At 39.4% G+C, this 25,009-nt stretch overlaps 1 protein-coding gene across 23 annotated transcripts in view; it reads left to right on the top strand.

Moving 5' to 3' along the window:
• ESRRG (estrogen related receptor gamma) overlaps positions 1 to 25,009 on the top strand; it is a 404,653-nt gene that overhangs the window by 72,153 nt on the left and 307,491 nt on the right. For 2 of the 23 annotated variants that reach the window (XM_075749273.1, XM_075749268.1), the window contains exon 2: positions 12,690 to 12,795. The exons of 17 other annotated variants lie outside the window; for them this stretch is intronic. The gene's annotated coding sequence lies outside the window, so the exon portion shown is untranslated. Of the gene's footprint in view, positions 1 to 6,101; positions 6,405 to 12,689; positions 12,800 to 25,009 lie in introns of those variants that run through there. 4 more of the 23 variants (XM_075749278.1, XM_075749271.1, XM_075749279.1 and 1 more) reach the window with 3 other exon arrangements.

The following is a 25,009-nucleotide window of genomic DNA, read 5'->3' as shown; positions in this document are numbered from 1 at the left end:
GTGCAGAGCACAGTAATAATGCAGTTACACCATTTCCAGTATTTGTGTGCCCCCGCATAGCACTGCAGATCAGAGCAGGCGTGCCCACAATGATGGTCAAGGGATGATTTCATTTTTGCAGCCCTGTGCCAGGACTGTGATGCAAAATACGTGGGATTCATTCTAAAGAAAACAGTGGCACTCATCTTCCATACTAAACCAGGAGGCCTTTGAGATCATTAAGAATCATTTTTTATAAAGGAGAGGTTTATGTTTCCATTCATGGAGCCAAAGCCTGTTCTCGTGTCCTGTTACTTCCTGGCACTTGCCAATCCAGGAGTGAACTCTGCTTCAGCTGCATGCACTTGCAGATGTTGGGATTTCCATTTCAAAGTACAAACAATTCTAATATTAAAAAGGCTATTTCCCCGGTGGGAATATGGGTTGCATGAGCTTCTTGACTTTTCTTTTTCATCTTTTGATCACATATGAGAACACCTTTAGATCTATCACTTTTTTTTTTTGTCAGCATCACAGTGGACAAAATGTCAGGAGAAGTTAAAGTGGAAAACGTCCTTAGAGAGATAAAGGTTCTCTTCCACCGGCCGCTATACGGTTGACTCTGCTGCTCTTTTCTGTTGGGGTTTAGTCTGCTGGGGCGCTTCATCGCTTAACTTAAATTTACTTGTCTGTTATATAAATAAGGGATAGCCTTGGCCATTAAGTAAATCTACTGATGGCGGGAAAAGGGATTTTCTAGAGAGCCTGTGTGCCTTTCTGAGACAGAGTTCAAAAACATCTGATAAAGTAACCTTCAGATGGTTTTCTGCAATGACTTTTATCAATGAGCCCTAAAAGTCTTGATATTTTCAGGCATTATAGCTGAAGAGAACTGCAATGTCCTTGAACTATCCACTAGCCAAAGGAACGACATCTGAAACTCAGCTGGTGAATTCCCATGTGTGACATTTTTTCCTTTCTCTCTGGGATGTCTGACTGGTACCAGGACTTTGGCTTTACCCAGTACGCAACACTAGGCTGGTGGTACCGCTCTTAGGTGCCACCTGGATTTGCTGTTGCCCTCAAAATGTCTGCTCCTATATTGTATAGTGAGGATAATCCTTTGTTTAATTTTTTTTTTAACATTTTTGAAAGGAAAATGAGGGTCTCATTCAGGTCTTTCCATTTTTGCATGATAGTACAGTTGAACAACGTGTACATGTGTTAATTAAACATCCCTTCTTATCACTGTTTTGGTAAGTGTCCTGTAAATTTAATCACTACGACACCTCTGTACACATTACAATCCTTTTAAAGATCTAGAGAAAAATCCTGGTGGATTATTCAAAGCACTAAATCACACAGAATTACAGTAGTTATTAGAGGCATTAAAACCTGTGATAAGAAGCTTTATCATGCATTTTTGGGGAGGCTTAGTCTTTATCAGAGATGACTGTAAATAGAAGTGAACAGTAAAAAAACTTGATAACAGTTTATTTTACAGTACATCAATAATCAGGTACTGTAATTACAGTATAATTACATTATAATTATTGCATAGTAGGTAACTATGGTATACTAGTTTTCTTGGTTTTCTATTGTCACAACTACCAGCAAGACCTAAGCTTACAAGGGGCCTTATTCTACTCCCATTTACCCTGGGTTTACACACACACACATATATTTACATTATATATGTGTTTGGATTGACTTCAGAGGAGTTGAACCTGTTTACATGGAGAAGGAACAGGCAGTGTGACATGCTAAAGTAGATATGATCTCTTCCACATATACATTTATCTAAACTCAGGACAATAAATGAAGGGAATCGGATTTTAGCTGGGGTTATATTTAGCTATCTTATTTCCCCCCCTCTTTTTGGCACTGGAAAAGTTGTGTATTCTTAATCACTCAGATAAATCTCTCAGTTACCGAACTACTCAGTGTGTGGGTGTTTATGTTATAGCCATAGATTATTTATCTCTGTACATCTGCATCTGAATACAGATTAGATTAAGTCTCTGTTAATTGTACTTGGGCTGTGTGTGCATGCCTGTGTTTACATATTTCCGGTAGTAACCCTGAAATGTTCTGTCATTTTGGGGTGTAGGCTAAGTGAAGATAACCAATTAAGTATGACTTCTTCTAATTTAATGCTGTTTACAATGTTAAAGGTTCTAGTTAATTAAGAATAGTTGTGAAGTTGGCAGAAGAAGTGTTCACGTTGAAATTAAGTGCTTTTCTTGACAGCAAGTGCTGAAAATGAAATACAAAATATAGCCCGTGAGGAGTATGGAGTGACTGCTGCTCCTTGCGGCTGTGGTGGGAGCTCAGCTATACCTCTAAGTGCAGATTTGGGCAGCGCACCCCAAATAAGCTACAGAGTTTGGAGAAAGTCCAAAGGAAAAGCAATGAGGGTGATAAGAGGGCGAGGAAATGTGACCTGTCAGGAAATACTGACGATATTGGGGGTGCTCAGCTTGAAAAAGAGATGTCTGAGGGATAACATGGCAATGGGCTGTAAAGATACAAAAGACTGGTGGAAAAGAAAGTCTGTAATTTATTCTCCATCTCCATGGTGAGAAATGGGAGGGTATGGGAAGTAATTTGTTAAACAAAACCAAACAAAATTCAGATTAGGTAGTAGGAACGACCTTCTGAGGTAGACAAAACATCAGAAGGCGGCAACTGGGGATGTTGTGGCTTTTCTTTTATTGGCAGTTTTTCAGAAACAGGCATCATGGTCCTGCCTGGAGGCACAGAGGAGGACAAAAGTCATCAAGACATCTTAACAAAACTCCTAGCCCCATTTTCTGTGACTTGATGAGGATGGGTTTAAGAGTCATGGCTGTGAGAAGGTGGTGTGTTCCTAGCTTGCTTACCAGTGGGTCAAAAGAAAAACAGATGGATTGCTCATCTGAAATAAAAGCTCTGTCCAGTAAAAGGCCTTGGAAAGAGTCAGTATCCACACAGGTTTTGTAAGCTACTGAAACTTCATTTCAATCAAGATTTGAGGGCAGATGCTCCACTGGCTGAAGCTGGTGGCAAAACTTCCCGTGGCAGGAGTGGAACCAACATTAATTTATACCATAAAATCCCTGTGTTTTGCTCTTTGTTTTGAACTAGTGATTGCACATGCCACGCATAGTTTATACAGTTTAATAATAAATTATACAGTAAGAATAATTACATTTCCAAAAAGTAGTGACCCTACTGTTAACTGTAACTTTGTAACTACCCTGCAGTTCCCGTATCTAAAGTCTAGTAGCAAGTGTGAATGTACACTTAAGATGCCCAAATTTCCTTTTCTCATCCTTTTGACTGAGGAAAATGTCAGGTAATATATTTACTAACCAATCCTCATTGATTAGGGGACTCCATTTTTAATTTTCAGGTGAAATAACTCAGATTTTTTTTTTTTTTTTCTCGTGTGAAACAACTCTGATTGAGATACCAGTATAACTTTTACAATGCTTCCTAATTTTTTCTGGAAGAAATTTTGGGTTTATTTCTATAGTTGCTGACATTTGTAGTAAACACTGAGAGGCAATGATCCAGTTGGAGAACATTTTGCTTGATACACCAAAAATTCTTCCTGCAGAAGATGATGGTCCTGGTTTTTTTAGGCTGAGTTTGTACAATTCAGTACAGAGAGGTAGGTTTTTGGGTTTTCTTCATTTTTGAACTTATGACTGATGAATAAGTACTGTATTTACAACTTTCTGACTGTTCTACAAGAGGACCATGCTCTTGGGTACATGAAAGTACGGTGTGTTAAGTGATACTCCTAAACCTGCAGATGTTTTCCCTCTGTGAAATGCTTCAAATGGAGGTTTTTTTTAAATTAGAACTCCCTTTTAGGTACAGGTGATGCTCATGGCCCCTCTTCCACCTAGCCTATTATCAAATGATGTGCAAAATGCCGGACTGATGAGTAACATGGAAGTGCTGCACTGTCAGGACAGAAAAGTTCAAATCCTAAGGACTAATTTGGAGGTTGTTGGTTCCTTTGCAGGTATTTAGCAGGAAACATGAACAGAAAGATGCTGAGGTTGCTGTTTATGGCTGAGGCCACTTTCATACAGTCCACTGAGTGTATTTACAGTGCTCGTTATACTGCTGTGGGGTTTGGTTTCCATTTCAGAGAGAAAGGGGTCTCCAGTGGTTATCTGAACACAGTGAAAGAAGGAATTTTTTTTTTTTTTTTTTAGACTCTCAGTATTTCTAATGCTAAGGATTTTAAGGATATGGGTTTCTAAAATTTTGTTTTATTTTAGAAAACATTCTTTTTACAGAGGCACATTAGAGAGGAAAGGTTAGGATTATTTAAGGGAGAGGAATTAATTGTGTCACTTCTATGGGCATTAGGCAAATTGCCTCACTTGGAGTTAAGAGGCAGCATGGGAGTATTTAAGTATAGGGTACCTACAATGCACTTTATGATAGTCTTAGCTTACGACCTTATATCATTTTATTTCTCTATTAAAGCAAGACATTCCACACTGAGACTGTGATTGTGCACGGTGCAGTAGTTAGCACCTTGTGTCCTGAAGACTACGTGGCGTACTGTGATAAAACAGTGAAGGAAATTCTGAGTACTTGAGAAGTTTGTATGATAATCCAAGAAATAAAAGGTGATATCTGATATGGGGTAGGATGGATGATATGCAAATGAGATGGAAAAATGTCTAACTCAGAATTACATTCTATGCTTTTTACCCATAAACTTATTTTAAACAGTACAGCAGATGCCACAGTAAAGAGAATAACTTGAAAAGTAATTATGGGCCACCCAGAAATACTAGACCAAGTCCTGACTCCAGAGGTAGTAAAGACCTTACAGGTCAGTCCAGTGATGGTGCTTATTGTTTACGTGCTACTTTGGCATTTCACAGAGGAGCGCTCAGATATCTCGGAACAGACTGTGCTGACTTGGAGCACCCTCCTGCCTTGGGGAGAAGGGAGAGTGACTGATGAAAGATATTGTTTCTGAGTTTTATTTTACATGAAACACATTCTCGCAGGAGGAACAAGAGAATGCCTTTGGACGCTGGCAATACTGAGTTGTTTTCTGAGCAAATTCTGACCCTGCTGCTGAGTGCTTGCTTTAGCCTGACACCATAGATATTGCTGCTTGGGGACTTAGGCAGGGGTAGTTTATGGCTCCTAGATCGGTTTTGGTGCACGTTACATGTTACATGGTCCAGTCCTTTGCAGAGAGATAACCTGGGCTTTGAGTAGAGATGCAGCTCTAAGATTCTGTGGACTTTCAAGTTAGAAATTGAAAAACATACCAAGTTTAGACATTTTCAGGGTTGGGAGCAGCTGGCTTCTCAAGATTACTGTTTATAACAGATGAATAAATTCTTCTCCAACTTTCAGGTATATAGATGCTTCCTTTGCCTCCAGCCAAATCCTACGTTTTGTGGGACGGATATTTCAAGTACAGGCGCTTTTGAATGAGAACAAAGCTATCATCAGTATTGTATTGCAAACCAAGCATGGGCTCTTGAACAACACGCCTTTCATGGCACAACTGATGCGTAACAACCGGTGCCTGCAGTTTGGCACAACTGCAAGCCCAACCTTGGTCTTGTCCCTGGAGCTGCATGGATGGCTGTGCAGAGCAGGAGCTGGCAGCACAGATACCGTGACCTGTGTCCACTTTGTGGCTGCTAAGTTAACACGCACGTGTTTTATGGGTGCAAATTGTAGCTGGAAGAACAACAGAGAGGGTCTTAGCACAGCTTGCAATGTGTGCAAATAAATAGCAAAAAAAAAAGGAACACAGGTTAGCATAGCTGAAATGTCCCTATGTGTGATTAAAAATGTATACCTTCATTTGTTTTTCCTCATGCAGCCAAAGAGTAGTAAAAGAAATATACCTGCTCAGGCACCCGGAGTTTCTTCCAGGAAGGTCAGCTGCCAGAAATGAAATGGAAAAATAAATTAGGTAAGAGTGATGACTGAGAAAAGAAGTCAACTTTATAACAAAAAGCCAAGAGTGAGATCTCAACATAGGAAATCTTTTTGCAGCACAGGATTCAACGAACAGTAAGTTGTTATCGCAGCAAAGGACATCATCTGAATATGTCAATAGATTAAAAAAGGTTTCATTTTCTTCTCTCAACAGTAGCTGCTGTGTGGTTTTTGTTGTTATGACTTTTTACAAGCATTGTTTACACAAAAATCACATTATTATCCCACTACTGACGTAGTTGATGATGTAAATATGCCTGTTCAGGGCCTGTTCCTCAGAGAGGCAGAGCACACAGGGCTGTGTGATCTCCTCGGGTTGGTCGGCAGCTCTTGATGCCAGGATTTTGGGACTGGCCGCCTTCGTGTCGAACTCTCTGAGCACTGTCACAGGAAACAAGATTTGGTACTCGAGGAAAAAGGACCTCATTTGAGAACCGCGGTGCAGGGTAAATCTCCCTTTTACTTAAGCAAAGCATTGCATACTGTCTCTTCTGAAAAGAAGTAGACTTCTCTGAGTGATTGTCAGGAGGCTGTCTGGCAGGATGCAGAATATAGAAACAAATTAACCCTATCTCTGCATTTAGCAGCACTATTAATACTTTCCCAGGCAGCACTTACAATGTACATCCGTTTGTTTGTTTAAGTGGCGCTAAACTATCTTCAAGGTAGATCTCTTCCAAAATCCATTCCAGACAGAGAAGAGGGATCATCTGAAAGAAGCCGGCGGCAGCAGGACGGGCTGAATGCACGCTCCCCGCGAACAATGAGTGCTGCTCCGAGTAAGACATCAGGGAAGGACTTTGCGCAGGAAAATAATGAAAGCACTGACAGGGTGAGACCACATTCAAAAAAAGAGAAAGCTTATTTCCTTAAGAGGCGCAATCCCGCTTTATTAAAGGAGCATTGTAAGGAAACAAATAAGATTTAAAAAAAATAACTTCTCGCAGAAGCAATAGAAAAGGAATTTCTCGTAGGAAAGGAATGCTAACTGAAGTCTTTTCATGATATAAAAACATTCCAGTGTTGTGCTTTCTGCCTGCAAGGAAGAGGGAAAGAAAGAAAGTGAAACTAACTGGGAATGGCTCAAACTAGCTTCACTGTATAGGCTAAGGAAAATGAGAGATTAAAAAAATAATTCAATTAGCTAATGGTGCATTAGATAACTTTATAAGTGTTTACTTTAACATGGAAAATATTTGTTCTTGTGTGTGTGAATGCAGCCTTTCTTTATTTTCCTTTGGTTTTAATCTGCCTTACTTCTAATGGCAGTAGTTTGATCTCTTTTCAGATGAGGAGACAGCCCACCAAGACCCCCGGTTTGTAACACACGTAGCTGCAGATTTTGGCAGGTCTACGTGTAAAGCCAGTGGAGCAGAATGTATCCTATAGCTCTGCATTTAATTTCTAACAGTTAATTATTTGCTGGTTATGAGCAAAGATTCTGTATTCAGTCTTGTGCCAAACATGGTTAGCGTTAAACCCATACCATGCATTAAGCCTCTGGGCTAAGGGATGCAGATTTGCTACTTAAATGGTTTTTTTTTCTCTGCCAACTGCTTTGTTCTGGCAATCTACTCTGTAGCTGTTGTCCAAGTGATCTGAGTAATCTTCCTTCCAGTGGCTCTTAAGCGTCCGTGTTTTCACCAGGAAATGAGTAGTTCGTTCCTTCCTGTAGGCAGGTAGTTGTAAAGAGCATAGAGAACGGGATGTGAGCTGGGACAGTCTACTGGGGAACACTCAACAAGATAAATGGCATAGTACTTATGCAAGAGGGAGAGGAAAAGTCTTGACCCAGTGCTGAGTTCAGCCCACATGTTGTCTTCTGTGAGACAGGTGGGTGGGAGAGAACGTGCCCAGCAGCACGTGGTGCGGAGGCACTGTCTCCAGCGCATCTCTGCATGCCAAACGTAGCTGCAGGGGAGCAGACTTCGCTAGCAGCTTCTCACAGCGATGGCCATCCGCTACGTAACCTGTTCATAACTATCACGTTTTACCATGGGGTAGGTTTAGATCGAATGGCCCTGGTTTTCAATTTGTGTCATCTTGACTCAGTTGACTGTAGGAGATGTACTTTTGATATGGAATGGCCGAAGTGGAGGTCTATGAGAGCCAACATGTAAAATGGTATAAATTGGATCGCATTTGGGTCTCTTGGGTTGTCTCAGTGCCCGGGTACGACTGAGGCCATAACACCCATTAGCAATGTGGGAAGATACGTGTGTAATTCTCACTTTGAAGGAAAATACTTTTCTTGGTGTCCATGTGCCAGCTGCATCGACTCAGAACACTGTAAGGAGCTCCATTAAGTTCTATTGGGTCCATAATCGGCACATTAAGAAAAATTTACATGATAGATGGAGCTGTTAAAGTCTAATTGGGTAATCAAAAATTAGTTAATGTGCCAAAATATGTATTTAGCTGATAAACTCTAATGGCTCCAAAGGGTTCTAGTATTAATAGAAGGCATGCTTGCACATTAAGAAGTTGAGAGTAAGATATTGCTCTTCTAACACTCGTTTCAAATAAAGATCCCAAAGCACTTGACAGATATTAAATCACTTATTGATTTGATTTTTTCCAAAATATGTCCATCCAAGGCTCTGGGGGAATCTACGTTAACAATAATGTCAAATTTGCACATAAATAATAAATTATAATTTCCCCCCACTTCCCAAGTCTATCAAGTGCAATAATCACTCCTGCCTTCAAACCCAGTTAAAATCTCTCTAGGCTGGGTCTTCTTTAATTGAACCATATTATGTCCCCGTGATATACTGTATCCACTTGAGTGATAAATAAGTTGAACCCCAGTGAGATGAACTAGTTTGAAAAGGGTTAGAGGTAAAGTCAGTGGCGGAGTCAGTAAAAGAACATGGATAGCATTGTCGGTTACTTCTCCTTTTCCCTGCAGAGCAACCAGCACAGCATTTCTGTATTCACAGAGCCAGAAGGATGTTTTGGCATTCTGCAAATAGCTGCCTTACCTATTTGTTCAAATTTCATTCTTTTTTAAATAGAGGAAATGAATAAGAATTTTAAAATAACTCTTCTGCTTAATAGTTTCAAAATGTCCTAATGTATTATTAATAGCACGCCACTCCCACATTATAATAGCATGTGGTTCTGTGTTTGTACAGCATCTAGTGTAATAGGGACCTCATCCAAGAGACTTTTGCAGGCTCTTCTACAGTTCAAACAGATAATGATAGCTTTATTTTAAGATGGAAAAAGGTTATTCTTGTTTTATGGAGGAAATGGAGGCAGAAAGGTGAAACCTGTCACAGAAGTAGAACTAGACTCCAGGCTCAGATGTTGCTTTGCTGCTCTGACTCCTGCATCACAGCACAGAGGCATTCCTAAACTTGCCCCTGTTAAAAACAATTTATGCTTTGGTTCATGTATAATGTGCCTTTATTTCTTTATGGGATTTATAACAATAACTCTTCTGAGTGTATTGGACCTACTGTGCTCTAAAAAAGCCTCTGGACATCTAGAAGTGCCAGACAAATGGCCAAAGTCCCTTCTGTTTGACTTTGAGGAGGGAAAGAGAACATCTCCAAGAAAACTCAAACTTAGGGTAGCCTAATCCTATATCCATACCGTGTAAATATTTAAAGACAGAATGCAACAGCCACATTGTTGAATTTCCTACTTTGGATGACTGTCACATTTTTAATGATAGTTGAATAGTTTTGTATTTTATTTATGTGGTGTCATTTGTTTGTTAGGGAATATGAATTGAACGCTTTCCTTGCCTCTGAATTTGAAAATGTATTTTCCCCAATATCATTAGTTGAAGGATGTTAGACAACTGCATGTTTTCTCTTCCACATAAATAAATAAATAAGCCAAGTGTCATGATTGTTTGCTGTCTAATATACATAGATCCAAATGTATACTGAAATGCTGTTTGAAGCAGATGAGTCAGTGCGACATTTTCTGACATCTGCCTAGAAAGAGAGAAAAAAACCCCAAACCCTCATAGAGAGGAAGAAACCAGAAAGAGTCACTTGGCTTTTTGGGAAAGCTCTGGCCTGAGAAAGGAAGGGGGAAAGAAAAAAAAAGGTGGGGAATAATTAATTCATCAAGCTGAAAATGCACAGGCCAATGGAGCGCTTAGATTTCAATAGAAGGCAAATGGAAAGAGAGCCCCCATTACTGTTGAGATACACCGACACGGCTCCACTAATCGCTTGGTCATGCTTGGTAGACAGTAAGTCATCACGGGCCATGACATGATGAGAACGGGTGCCAGGGTTTGTTGTAAGAAAAAATTGTTTATTTAACATCCGCAACCAAGATCATCCCCCTCCTTTACTTTGCATCCCCGTGCCCAAATCCATCCCTCTCCGCAGGGGAAGAGCGCGCCAGGCAGCACGGTCGGGCTCCTGCTGCAGAGCAGACCTGGGCAGCTGATAACAAGAAGGGAGTGTTTTTGGTAGGGTGTGACTGAGGCGGCAACAGACAGAACTGGCCCGTAGTGGCAATTAAGCATGTGCTGGTAATGAGAAATGGCGCTGTTGTGGTCTCGGTGGAACGAGCTGGTCCGATCAGGCGTGTTTGTGCACCAGGAGAGGGAGGGTGGGAGTACTTACTAGTTTTAGCACGGGTAGCACAAGCATGAAAATGAGCAGGGTGGTACTTCAAGACCAGAATTGAAGTAAATTGCTGGACGTTTGTCCTCTGCTTCAGCCGTTGCGGTAGAATGTATTATGGGCCCCTTGAGCAGAGCTTTCTGTCCATTAACAGCGCTGTTGCACCAGATGAGCAGCTAAGTTTATTGTAGAGGCACTAATAAAAATCCCATATTTAATATACATCAGGATTTACATTGGACGGGTCTTGAAATACTTGTCACCTTATGGGTGTACAGGCTGAGATATCTAAGAGGGTCCTAGGGTATTTGGGTCATGAATTCATTTTTGTAAATAGAGGATTCAAACAGTATTTTTTCTGGATTTTAAATAGTTTGTCTCACCAAATTTGCCACCCCTTTAAACAAAATCTATCGTACTTACTAGCTTCAAAAGTAAGATATGTCCCCTCTCTTTAAAAAACAAAACAAATGAACTAAAATTTCGTAGGCTGTCTCTTGGAAAGCTGATCATTTCTATTTGAGCAAAAGCAAAGATGCTGAATTGAGTGATGCTGGGCTGGGAAAATAATGGTCTCTGGGAACTTGCTATCATAATATTGAGGAAAGTCTCCACAGAACCCATTCTTTCAAGGTAGGTAAGCTTCGTTACAGTTGTGCTCATTGATTAATGCAGTGGATGGGAGCTTGGAAGAGCAGGGCTCTATTCTTGGCTCCTGCCACAGACTTCCTATGTGCTGATGAACAAGTCTTTTAGACCAATGCTTGTGCTTTGTGAGAATTTCCTTGCATTTTAAATCTGTGGGGAATTAAATGGAGTGGACATTTAGATTCACTTCCCCACCTCCTTCAGTAATAGATGAAATGGAGAGGATATAGGAACATGTTTAAAAGATCAAATCAATGCACTTATTCTGTAACCAGAAGCTAAAGGGAACAAGCTGTTGTATTTTTAAAAATACACATCTGGGGTTTTTTTTTTCCCCAACCTTCCACTGACATAAATCAAAATCAGTCTTTGAAAGATTAATTGAGGAGTCCATATCTCCCAAAAACGTAGCTGATGACTTAAAAAAAAAGGCATAGTGTTGACTAATAAAACTGTCTAGCTATACAAACCTTTAAAATCAAGAAATTGCCTGTCCACATGTTTTTTCTGCCACGTATCTTAATTAGCTCCACAAATAACACTGCCTACTTTCACTTTCCCATCTATTAATTAGTCCCGTACTACTGCGAAGTGAGCACAGTGAGAAAATAACCATTCTTTGTTCCTTGTGTTATAATACAGGACATTACCTTCATTCTGACCTGAGGAGAAAGGAAGACTCTTTATGGTCTTTATGAGACCATGGCTATCTTGTAAGGCTCCTGAATTCATTTACAGATTTGCATTATTTCTGTATAAGAAAGAATTTAATGTCCTGAACACACACACACACACACACATATTCACACAAAATTAGTAAATCTAGAATACTGAACTGTGATCTGCTCTAGGGTGTTCCTCTATGATTAAACTAATATTAGGGAAAGAAAGCGACTAGGAGACCAGAAACAACTTAAAAAATAAAAAAATCTCACGCACTTAAGGCAGAGATAAAGAGCTCAGAATTTTGTGTTGTCTTCCTCTTTCCCTGGTCAAAAAAAGAAGTAATAATAAAGAAACACTAAATTGAACACAGCCTGCTCTTTAAGAAGAACACCCCAAATTCCTTGAGTTAAAAAGGAATCTGGATAGCTAGCAGATTCACCTACAAAATTACCATTGCTCCTCCGGTCCTTATTCAGATGCAATAAGTTCTTTTTCTCATAAGGCATGCTTGTGAGCTTGTTAACTGAACCCATAATTAACAGACTTCTAACATCTAGAGCCCCAAGTACCTTAAAATTATAATATCTTGAGAGCGCTGACCTGTGAAAGCAGAGGTTTTCAAAGGGTATCGCTCATGCTTGTAAGCTTTCCACAGTAACAAATATACTTTGGATATTTTCTAGTCAGGTGAAAACTGTCTAAGCTAGAATCAAAATTTCCATTATTAGTGGCTTTAGTTTTATGCTTTGCAAACCGTCTCCAGGCTGTGGGGATTGAGCTGAAACTGATGGACTTTCCTACTGCCTAAGTGTTTTCTACCAGCAGGAGACTGCAGACCACCTTGTTGTGAGAGGCAGTCTGCGTTCAGCATAAAGCAGTTTGGAGGGGCTGGAAGAGTAGGGATTTACGGCACGGCATCAAAGTGCAGGTAGGTAAGCGCAGCAATACCCACCCTCCAGAAACATGCGATCCTGCGTAGTCCTGAGTTTCCACAAGTCTAATGTTGTGATATCAGTTATTCAACATCTCTCCAGTGAATGAAAGTTCAGTCTGAGGATCTGTCTATTGTTTCATCCTGATGAGGAAAAAATGGAGTTGAGGCTAGGCATAGCTAATTTATCTTAATGTGGATGAAGCCTGTATACCCATCTTCAAGTTTAGATCATGTTTCCCATCGTGATATCTGAGAGTCTTTCACTATCTATCATGAGAACTTTCAGTTCCTCACTTTAAAAGGATTAATTAGAGAATTCAGTATGCCAATTTTATCTGATTAAAAAAAGTATATACCCTCTTCCCCTGTAGTTTGTCAAGCTTATTCTATGTGTCACCGAAGTTGGGTAAAAAGATAGGTCGTTCAAAGAAGACTATGTAGTATAGTATGAAGGTTGTTCTTTCAGGTTCATAAATTGATCTGATTTCATTTGGAGTTCCCAACTGATGTTTGTTTTTATTTAAAATGTCTGTAAGGGTAACTGTTCAGAATGTACTATCCAAGATAATAGCATTAACTGGCATGGCTGCAAAATCAATAATAGTAACAAAAATATACCTCTACTGATTAAGAGTGACATAAAATAAATTTGTTAACTAAAATGGATGTAGTCAACAGTTTAAACACGTGTCTTAAATACTGTAAGGCTGTTCAAAGTTCTTATTTTAACTTTTAGGTAATTTTTTTAAAAGAACCTTTGAAAATGTGTATTGCGTTTCTGTCCTTATAAAAAGACAAGCAAAACTAAGCTAGAAAGTATTTCACTTCCTCTAACAGAGCCCCCACCCACAAAAATAAACCTGATAACAAAACCATAGTGGACTTTGCCTAGACAAAGTAATTGAAAATGGTAATTCAGAAACCATAGACTAGCTTTGAAGGACAGGTCTTTGTCACTAGGCTTCATGAGAAACAGCAGAGCAGAAATAAAAATAGATCATTGACAAAAAATACCCTTTTCCAGCTGGGTCATTTAAAGAACTGTCTTTTTTTTTAATCATACATACAGCTGATTCCAAAACTACCCCAAAAAGGGGTCTAACTCCAAGGTCAAAACTCTGGAGGTTTTTTTTGTTGTTTGCTTGCTTTGGATTTTTTTGAGAGCAAGAGTGGTTACAGGGATGAAGAAGAGTGATTTGCAAAAATACAAAGCTTGGAATAGAGTCTTTGAGTCAGGTCTGCAGGTGTACGTTCATCAAGCTGTGACCAGCACCAGGGCACGTGCATCCCAGTCATGTAACTTCCAAACCCAAAAGGTTCCTACTGCAGCATTTTGAGGTCTTTTCTGCACTGACTCATGGGGTTTGGACTTGGCACAGAAACGCAGATGTGTGGGCCACATATGCATTAACTTACCAAAGCTGATTATTGGTGTCCTTCATATAGGAAACCTAAAGGCTTTTGGGAACTGAATGGGAACACTGGGCACCCAACATAGCGTCATTGTAAAGACACAGGTGAACAGTATGGCAAGTTAATTTTTGCCTCATTTTAAGGGGAAAATGAAGACACTTAGCCATTAATTTAGAGGTCTTCAAGCTGTCTGAAATTTGCTTTTTTGGAGACACTGCAGTTGAGGTCTGATTCTTAAATATCAGGAGGGTTTTGTGATTTATATATAGTTGAAAGTCATGGAAATGCTCTGTGTCTGTAGATTATTTTTGTTTTCCATTTAGCTTTGGGGATAAGACAGTTAAAAAGTACCTCTTCCCCATGTGGGTAGAGAGGGCGCTGAGGAAGTGATTTTCACTGTCCAAGGGCAGCAAGTCGACTGGAGGCTAGCAGTAAGGCTCCTAGGCTGCTGTGCAGGTAGACGTCGCACAATTTCCTTGTATCTCAGCATGTCAAAAAAAGGCTGAGCAGCAGAAGGATGAGCGGCATGCTCAATGGCAGACCTGCAGCAGGGGTTCACCAGTCACCGCTTGAATGTAAGCGGAGAAAAGAAGGGGGCTGCGGGAGAGGATTCCCCATGGATGCGCATGCTGCACATGCTGACGTGCGGCTCCAAGCAAAGCACCACGTGCACGCGCTGGAGCCCTGCGGAGCTTTGTCCCATCCCATGGAAGCCCAACAAGAGCTTGAGGTCTGAGCTAACTAGTTTAAAGTTATCTGCTGCAGCATAAACACTCTGGCATTCGCAGAAGTCTCACCCATTGAGACAGATCTTCAACTTCCATAAATAATTTTTGTTCGAGTGGAGGCCATCGGTTCATACCAGCTACTTATTTTTGCTGCCAGCTAAAATGAAAGTTTGGCAAAGCTTTGCTTGTGTCCGCTTCGTGCAGTGGCATTTCACAAGAACGACACATCTGGGAGACTACTATAGATGCTTCAGACACTGGGTAAAATGTTTATTCATCCTAGCTCTTTATTTTAATACATAGTACAAGCTTGAAGCAGAGATATAAAATAAAACCGAGTATTGACAAGAGACACAAAAATATGAAGATTCTAGTTCAGGACTATCAGACATAATGATACCTAAACACCTTAACCTCAAACTCATTAGTCTCACATATCTCAATCAATATGGATTCTCTCAGAAATCAATTTTCAGCAGCAAATATGATTGTTAAATAATTCACAAGTTACAGGCCTTCGGGCAAGAAGAGGTTAGAGAAGCAGAAGGAAAGTGGTGATCTCGACCCGAGATGTGATTTCAATTAAAAGAGGAGAGCATCTGTAAAACATAGTTTTATGTTCAAGGTGTCAAACTGTTTAAAGAAAAGAGGATTATAAATGTAAATTACAGTCTTAAGCAGTATGGTATTTCAAACACATTCTTATTTTTCATACAGAAAGAATCCATTCAATTGATCAGCAAGGAATACATCGTTTTAAAAATCCCAGCCAGTACTGCTGGCATCGTTTCTTTTGTTTATTCACGTTTGCTTTTTCCTTGTCTGTATTACACAGCTAATTTCTTATGAAGTCTCAGTGAAAGGCAGAAGTGGTACAAAATGAGATTCTCTCAAAATTTTTTAATATTTTGGACCAAAGACATTAGAATTTATGCTTATTGTTAATTTTATTTTCTCATGTCTGCTTGGTTCTGTACCCGTGTTTTCATATTTGTTATTAGGTGAACGACAGTTCTTAGCAGAAACATTATTTTAGGGATAGAAAGGTGAAGCTGGGAGAAGTCGTATGAGGTGGGATGGTACTAGCACTCCAGTACTTGCCTCAGGGCCTTATCATGCCTACTGCAGCCCATGGAAAGATTTGTATTGATCTGCTGAATCTTGGATCTGGCTCTAGTTGTGCTTGTGCAAATTTGGAATTACATCACTGAAGTTAATGGTATAATAACTATATTAGATTAATGCAAATATTCATATTCAGGCCCTGAATTCTTCAGCTTTGTAGTTTTGTTGCAATGTCCATAGATGCAAGTTGTAGTTTTAACACAATTTAAAAATCATAATTTAATTAAAAATATTTACTAACCCAATTATTTCTATACCAGACATCTCTTTGAAGTAATTATAATGATACATTTTAATCTGATGTTATCTGTATTCTGCCAGGGATTTTTCAATGGGCATAATTTGGATAAATATCAAGCACTCCAAATGCATTTGAATTCAACCCAGGTCAATAATGGTATTACTGTCTGAAGGCCCTCGATGGGTTTAGTCAGATGAGCTGGTGAGCTTATTCCCGTTTTGACAGCACTTAGATGCTCTGATGTCAGATGCCAGCATAACAATTCAAGCGGATGGAAGAATTGCAGTGAAAAAGTACCTTTAGCGAGGCACAACTGCGGCTTTGTGTAAAGACCTAACCACATTCCTAGTCTTTGAAGTGATCCAAGCTAAGGCTCGTTGGTTTGGGGTTACCACGCAGATGGCAAAACTTGAGTCCCACCCATGTTTTTAGTTTCTTTCCGAAGCACCCCATCCTTCACGGCTGGCTGGCAGCCTTTCACCACCTGCACAAAGTTTCAGTTACATTGAAACTATTAAAAAAAAAAAAAATCCCAACAAAAACCCCTCTCCCTCCAGATATTAGAAACACCATATAAATTCACCATCTCTAAGATTGTTCAAAGCATGAAAGAAAAAAAAAAACCAAAACCCAAAACTTTTAAAAATGCTTCAGCTATCTCTAAAAAATTATTTAAATTTTTTTCTCTGTTAGGACCTGCATAAAAGAGTAAAGGAGGTCTGCTTTTCTCAGCTGTGGATAAGGAGTGAATTGTGATCAGAAGTGAAAGGCAGCACCTGGCTGCTGGTGAGAAGAGGGAAAACACGAAGGAAGATCATGGAGATAGATAGTTTTGTTGTGTAGTGATGGGAGAGAGCATTTGATCCTCTTTTCTGTCTCAGCTTACTGGGAAAACAGAATATTTGTATCCATGAATAGGGTCATGGTCTGAGCCCGCGTCCCAAGAAAGTAAAAGAAGGGTAAGGGAGAGCATTTCTGTTTACTGCTATGCGATTACAGCCAACCGCGTTAAAAGTGATTTCAGTCAAAAATGGGCTAAAGTAAGTGGAATCGGTATAACATATGCTTAGGTTACTCTTTTTTTCTAAATCTGGTTTTGTGTTGAATGAACTTTGTTTTTAAAAATATATTTTGAAATGTGATTAGTGGTGAGCGTCAGTGAAATTTATTGTACTATTAAAATCCTATTGGGTCTTTGTTTATGAAATGTATTTTCCTGTATTTGAGGTTTAGGGAGGCTTGATAATGAGGCTGTGAAGATTCATGGCCCCTTTTCTGCAGCTTAATTTAGGCTCTATATCAAATATGTAAAAGAACATTATATCTTCCTGCAGCCTGTGTGTGTGATACATTTTTGTATTATTTCCCTGCCAATGTTATTTCTTTTACAAATGCAGAGCTGGAAGATGGTGACAAACTGACAAGCTTAGCTTTCTGTTATCTTCTAGGCTAGAAAGAGTAAATCTGAAAGGTGCTGTGGTCATAAGTTTTATTAAGGTGAGACACGTGTCCGTGGCCACATGTTCACCAAAGATCACGTTATTCTTGATTTAAAGAATAATGATTTAAATGGACGGCCAGCAATGAAATTTGTGAGGAGGTGTTTCAGAGCCCCACTGTCTCTGCTGCTGGCTGAAAACTTCTACCTTCCCATGTAGGACACCTGAAGATAAACGTTCTTGTTGGTAAGCGGCATGGTGCCCCCAGCCATATGCCAGTGACCTGGCAATGAGCTTTAGTTTTAGAGGTGTAGCTGAGGGATACTCTCATCCTTAGCTGTAATGAACTTCAGAATATGGTGATAACCGTGGAAAGATGTTATTTTGATTTTCACAGAGTTGGTCTGATCTCCGTCTCGATTCTGCTGGTGATCAGTGCTGCGATCTGTCAGTGCAGAGAGGAGCAGGTATGGTAGGGTCGGTCCTCAGGTGGTTTTGGTCTGTTGCTCCAACACAGCACATCTCTTCCAGGGATGCATTACAGTGTGTGACTTAGGGAAACACCATATATTGCTCTTTTCATAATTTAGGAAGATCTTCAGTTTCTGTTTTCCTTGTACCATGGATTATTTCCCTCTCTGCTCAAATCCTCCCCAAGATCCAGGTTCACCGAGAGTGGTACATAGGTGTCTCTGGGCACAATTGCTCTCAATTCTTCAAGTATCCTTTTTACTAACTCAGTCAAATGGCTGTCTCCAACCATGTGCAGGAGAGAGGTTTCTAAGATGTTCTCATTTGTTATAGGTGCATCCTTAGTTACAAGAGAAAGGCATTGCTTCCCGCGTATGTCGGTGTAATTGAAATTAGAACCCTGCCCCAGCAGTCTGTATGGAAGCTGATAAAGATCAATTTTGTTACCTCACCGAAAACTGAAATATCACAAATTGATCTTCTCTTGCCTACGCTGATAAAAACCCTGAGTAATCCCACTGAAGGCCAGGGAATGACATATGTAAAACTCTTGTTCTCTGATCAAGCCCCAAAGTCTTTGGAAGCGAAAGCTTTCATTTGCCGGCATCTTTCGGATGGTAGGAGCGGTTAGGGAATGAAACCATCAGATCCATCTCTAAGATGTCTAGGAGCACTACATCCCTGGTTTGAATTGTTCAGAGTAGTGTCTTTGAATCCTACCTCTGCTATGTTTGAGACGTTGTTTAGTCAGAAAAAACAAATCTTTAGGGCCAGGCTTTCCTTTCAGCTGTGTCCTGGGATGTCAAGAGAACAAAGCTCTGTTAATTGTTCCTCATTCAAAATGCGTAGCATGGCATTATAATACTCAAACAATATTCATTAGGCAAAACAATTGCAATAATTATCTTATAAAAAGTCAGGCAGGGTAATTTCTTTTAAAATGAGGATAATCTCCAGAGGAGATTCTGCTCCAGTTTTGTTTTTGTTTGTTTATTTTTGGCTGAATGGTTTTACATGGAAATTACTGAGGTGTCAATGACCTCTGGGTTCAATTGAATTAAGACATTTAAATGAAGTTTAAGCAATATTGGTATTTGTTGGGAAGTAGAAAATTGTGTCTGTGAAACACACTGCAAAAATGCCACCTACATAAATTTTGTTTTGAACCCATGGCTAAAAATCATATGGTAGAGGGGTTTTAAGCATTTCAGTATGGCCCTTGAAATTTGGAAAACCACATCTCATCCTTAACCATCCTCAGGATATTCTGGGTTTTGATGCTTTGAGACGTGACTGGGTGTTTTGTGTGTCTACAGACACTCATACAGGGCGTGAAAAATAGCGATAGCATTACTTCTGATTTTTCTTTTGCTTCTCAGCTCTCATGTTTTTCCCAAGTATTAGCAAGATCCTGGACCTGGGTGATATTATGTATGATCAACACAGAAGAAGGACGTGCCAGTAGCTAAGTATTTCAAATATCAAACAGTCATTTTTACTGGACACCATGATAATTATCCATCAAAACTTGGGAGTATTTCTAGCAAGTTAAGATTCTCCTCCTTTGGATTCAGTACTGTAGTTTCTGGAAGGCACCAATAGTACTGTGAGATTAATTCAATACTAGGATGCAGCTGCATTGATCTTTCTGATGTCATTGCCCTAAATTATTATAGGATACAACTTAAAAACAGGTCTAGAATACATATGAGCAAGGACACAATCCAGGAGTATTTATCCTCCTTCTAATAATGAGTTAGTAGACCAAATCTTTGCTTTGAGAAATCCAACTGTATTTCAGTTTTCATAAGGTTCTTACTTTTTTTTTTTTTTTTTTCATTTTAAATCTGAAGGGGGGTGGTTGTAGCAAGAAGATTGATCACTGACAGAGAAGAGAAGGCTAGAAGCTGATCCTATCCTCTCTTATTCAAATTCATGAATAATTTTCACTCGTACGAATTGCCCATTGAAGTCCATAGCACTTCCTATGTGAGACAGGATCACTCATGCAAATAAAGGTTTACGGGACGAGGATCTAGGATGTGTTATTACAGGATCATTTCCTCATACAGTCTTGGCTTTTTTACTTCTTACTCACTAATTGTATAGGTTCTATTCTTCAGCCAGAAGAGATTGTTACATCATTAATAATGAAGCTTATTATTGCTTTTAATATTTGAATTATATCTGAAAAAGCTTGAAGGTGTATTCATTTCCTTGGGAGCATTAAAATTAAAAGATGCTGGAGTTTTTGAGTTATACTCTGTATAATTTTAAAACAATTTTGGCATTTTTTCCCCTCTGGCAACTGAAGCCTTTAACCTTATGGGACTCTGATTTACAGTGACACCACAGTCTTTTCAAAGGCAACATTATTATGTCACCAATACTGAAATGGTAGTCAGAAATAAGCAGAAAGTAATTAAGGGGCAAAATTATTACAGTAGAGCAGACTTGACTCAGAGACCAAGAGCCATGTCCCGCTTGCTTTAGTCGAACAAATAGGCCCGTTGCAGCTCTAGCATAAACCCAGAAAAACGCTCACACGAAGTCACCACTCTAACTGAGATTAGAATCTAACCGAGACAGAATTATGCATGTATATGTAGAGGGAGGAAGAGATTGTCCAAAATATTCATTTAATTTGAATATGTATAGGAAGCAAATGAAAGTGTTGGGCCAAATCCTGCTCTCATTTACATTAATGCAGCCCCACGAAGTCTGTTGAGGGTAGAATTTGATCTGACATTAGCACAAACTAACTTTTACATTTGCCAGATTCTTATTTGCTCACAGCATGTGGCTGGCCAGAAATATAAATAAATCAAATCTGTTTCTAGGAAGAATCCAGCAGTCCTTTGAAACTTTCCTTCTTTGCATTACAAGAAAAGAAGGGGTAGAAAAAAGGGGAGAGGATGGAGGGTTACTTAAATGAGAGCAGGTGCGGTCGTGCAGAAGTAACTATTCAGCATATGTAAGTGCAGTTGGAAAATCATTGTCTTGCAGAGAATACTTGAAATTGGTCCCTAATGGCCTTGGTTTTTGTCATATGGTCTTGATTATCAGGCTAAAATTGCATTGCCGATGCCTTTAGTGTGAACGAGATGGATGAATAATTATTACGTGCGCTGAATACCTTTCTGCAAGGAGGAACCAGGACATCCCCTGGTCACCGCAGCTACCATTTCACCTTGCTGTCAAGAAAACTGCAAATGGCCAATTCATCACTTCCTTATTGTTCTTAAAATATATGTTTATCATAATAAACGCTCATACCTGCACTAAGGATGGTCAATGCAAAACCTCAGCATGGTGAGGAATAATTGCGAGACCCAGTGATTTTTGGGACTAAGGGGGTGCAAACCTTAAGTGCCTTATCCTGTTTCTAAAGAGCTCGCTTTATCTTTGTATTCATGCAGATCTCTGTGACTACATTAAGGAGCAAAATGAGTTTCTAGTAAATAAAATAAGCACATACAAGATATCCCAAATTAGTTTTGGCTTCTGTTCAGAAATGAATTATCATCTTTTTCCTTTTTAGCAGTTAAAAAAAGGGAAAAGGGCTTGCACGCTGCCTTACTTCCCTCTGCCTACCTTTGTTTCCATTACCGGTTACAACTACAATAACAGTAGTAGCAGTAATGAGGTTAACAAAAATCTTATTGCTAGCACTAAGAATAAGTCTCTGTGGTATTGAAAAGATTACTCCACCACCCCCCACACCGGCCCCTCCACAGAAAGGGAAATGTGATGGTGAGGTTCAGAACCACTCTGAGATCCATGCCCATGACCACACTGCTCATTCATCACCTGAATATTTACATTAAATCACGGCTGGGTGTGACTGCTGCTTACTCTCTGTGCAATCCTTTGCAAAACTGGCAATTAGTTATGGGATCCACCAGTTCCTAAATGATGCAGGTTGAGCTTCCTCGTAGCTGCAATAGAGCACAACAGCCCGCACTTCCTCTTGGTGTGTGATCGGAAGGATTGCGTGTGTGCAGGGTACAAGTGTTTAAGGACGAGTTTTCCAGTGTCTGTAGGTTGTTCTAATTAATTGCATGATGACATTTGCCATCAAAACCCTAATGAAGTGCCTAAAACCAGTTTTGATTAAATAATCAGACAATCACCCCAACTATTCAGGTCTACTGATTATCTCTTACCAGTTGTTTTGGCAGTGACTGCCTATTATGGGCCTAAAAAAAATGTGTACATAGCTTAAATTTTAAGAAAAGAAAGGAAAAGGTAATAAAAATCACATTTAAGAGAATGGGTTTTAATCATGTTTTAGTATCCTCTGTCAAATTCTCCAAATACTCTTCTTGCATGAGTAAATTAATCATTGCAAAACATTTCCCTTGAACTTACATCTTCTTTTATACCTATTTTACAGATGGCTATGCTCAAGCACAGTGTATCTCTACACTCAAAACAAAACATGTAGCTAAATCAGGTTAAATATGATCTGGGTGATGACTGATCAAATTAACAACTGGAGTTAAACTTGAAGAGAGGCCTGAAATGAAGCACAAGCTGCTAGTCTCAATTCTCTGTACTTAGGTCTATACACCTAGGTAGGATTCAAATCGCCCCCATAGCGCCTCATTCCTTTCTGTTGATACTGATTTGCATTGGAGCAGCCTCTGGCTTTTTTGAAGTACCCTTTTAAAAGGCTTAATCTGTTCAAATAGTGGACATCAGTCTTAATCTGGGACGGTGATGGACTTTTTTGTGATTGGACTTTTTTGGATCTCACAAAGGTCCCCGACACCTTCGGTATCATGCAGTGTTGCAAAAGGTCAGGCATTTCATACCTTGCTCCACTGCAATCACAGAGCTGCTGCAGGGTGTTGCCAAAGTTCACAGCTATGAGGGTGCGAAGAGTTACTGCCGATCCATGTGTGTTTCTTCCTGATGAACGGTCTTTGGTAAATTCACGCTGTGCCTCTTGGTAAAAATTGATGGAGTCATCTTGCTATGAATAAAATTCTAACCATAGACATCAGGGATATTATTATGTAAAAGGCCGCTATCGATATTAAGGGAAAACCAAAACACTAAACAAAAAAACCTAGATGCTAAAATTTGGTAGTTTATCATGTCCTAGGGTTTTCTTTTAACTTTGTTTTCTAATTGAAAAATCCAGATTGATTGAAACATTTGAGCCCTGATTTAGCTTTTAAAAAAAGAAGCCAAAGCTAAAAATGGCCCAGCGAAGCAACTGCAATGCTATCACAAGCTACTGAGATCGATAAGCTAGAAAAAAAAGGAAGAAAAGTTTTTGAGTGACAGTGTAAAAATGGGAAACTTAAATACATCTATATCGTTGCATTTTGCTCCATTGTGTATTGCATAAAATACACATTGGCAGTGTGCTTCCGTGCAATCTGGAAGGTGATTTATTAGTAACACTGAATTTGTGTTTATGTTCCAAATTGTAAACTACATTTATAGCAATATTTCTGTATTAAGGTATTAATGCTAGAAGTGCTACCTAAGCTTAACTTTACCAATATAACTCAAAATGTAGTTTATAGCGCTATAAATAGTAACATTGATATTGACACTTACAGCAGCATCTAACTCCCTGGAAAGCTGTTTCTGATGCTAAATGAAAATGCAGGGAGCTGACAGTGTATTTATACATACCAGGGAGTACAAATAATAATACTTCACAGCTCTCATTGTTGAGGTTCCCTTGTGCTAAAGAGTATTTAAATATTTAGTGGCATTGCCAAATATTCCAACTTAAAAAACAATGTTTGCATGTATTATTAGATACACGTTGTTGTTATTTATACTAATGCTAGCCTCATGCATAAAAATATTAAACAACAGGCATCATGCCTGTTACCTGTTGTTGGGGACTGATTGTTCATGATGGTCTTTGATTTTTGTTCCTTGCCTGTTTTTTCTGAGTCTTCTGGGTTTTCACTGGTAGTCTTCTCACATCTCCGGAACATCTGGGAGTTACAACCAGGGCTGCTGACTTCCCCAAACCCTCCTTTAACTGAGGGCTCTGTCATAGGGAGCCACTCAATGAGAGCTTCATCTCTCCTCCTGCAATACACACGGCAAGCTGGTGTATGCGTAACTTCATACTGTTTAAAGAAAGGATGAGCAAGGGGGAGCATCAGTTCATCAAAACCTGATTTTGACTATTCTGAAAGTATTAACGAAGTTAATCCCAATTTTTCCATACTTTTAATTTAGAAGAACATCTGACAGGTTAGATCTTTTTGAAAGTTTGTGATTGACCGTTGCCTTGTTTTAGGCAGTAGCTCGAAGCGCTCACCCGGGACATCAGAAACACAAATCCAATTCCCTTTTCTTTCTCGGGAGTCTTGAGCTTCATTCTCAAGAGAAGGCCTGTGCACTGTGTGTCTGAAAAGGCAAATTTCTGAGGGTTGAGTGTAACAATCTGTCCAGCGTGCAACTTCTAAAAAAAATTATCTGCTGAACTGCAAAATGAATTATTCTCACAGCCTTTCATGCTGACGTTTTTACTTGCAGCTTGTGGCATAAAAGGGTTTATGTAATTTTTGGCTGTATTACACATGCTGAGTATGACAAGGATGATGTTTTTTGGTTTCGAGTTCCAGGTTTTATTCTCAGCGCTCTTAGAGAATCACTGTTCAAGTATGGGCAAGTTTATTTCCTGCCTTCTTTTCCTCATTTCTAAATTAAATATGATTGCTTCCATTAATGATTCCTTATGTAAGCACTGTATATTTTGGATTACTGTGGGCCTCATCAGAGGTCCTCAAAAGTATAAACTATTTTATCTA

Source organism: Balearica regulorum, chromosome 3, assembly GCF_011004875.1.
Source record: "Balearica regulorum gibbericeps isolate bBalReg1 chromosome 3, bBalReg1.pri, whole genome shotgun sequence".
Classification (NCBI taxonomy): Eukaryota; Metazoa; Chordata; class Aves; order Gruiformes; family Gruidae; genus Balearica; species Balearica regulorum.
This window is presented reverse-complemented; position numbering and strand designations above follow the sequence as displayed.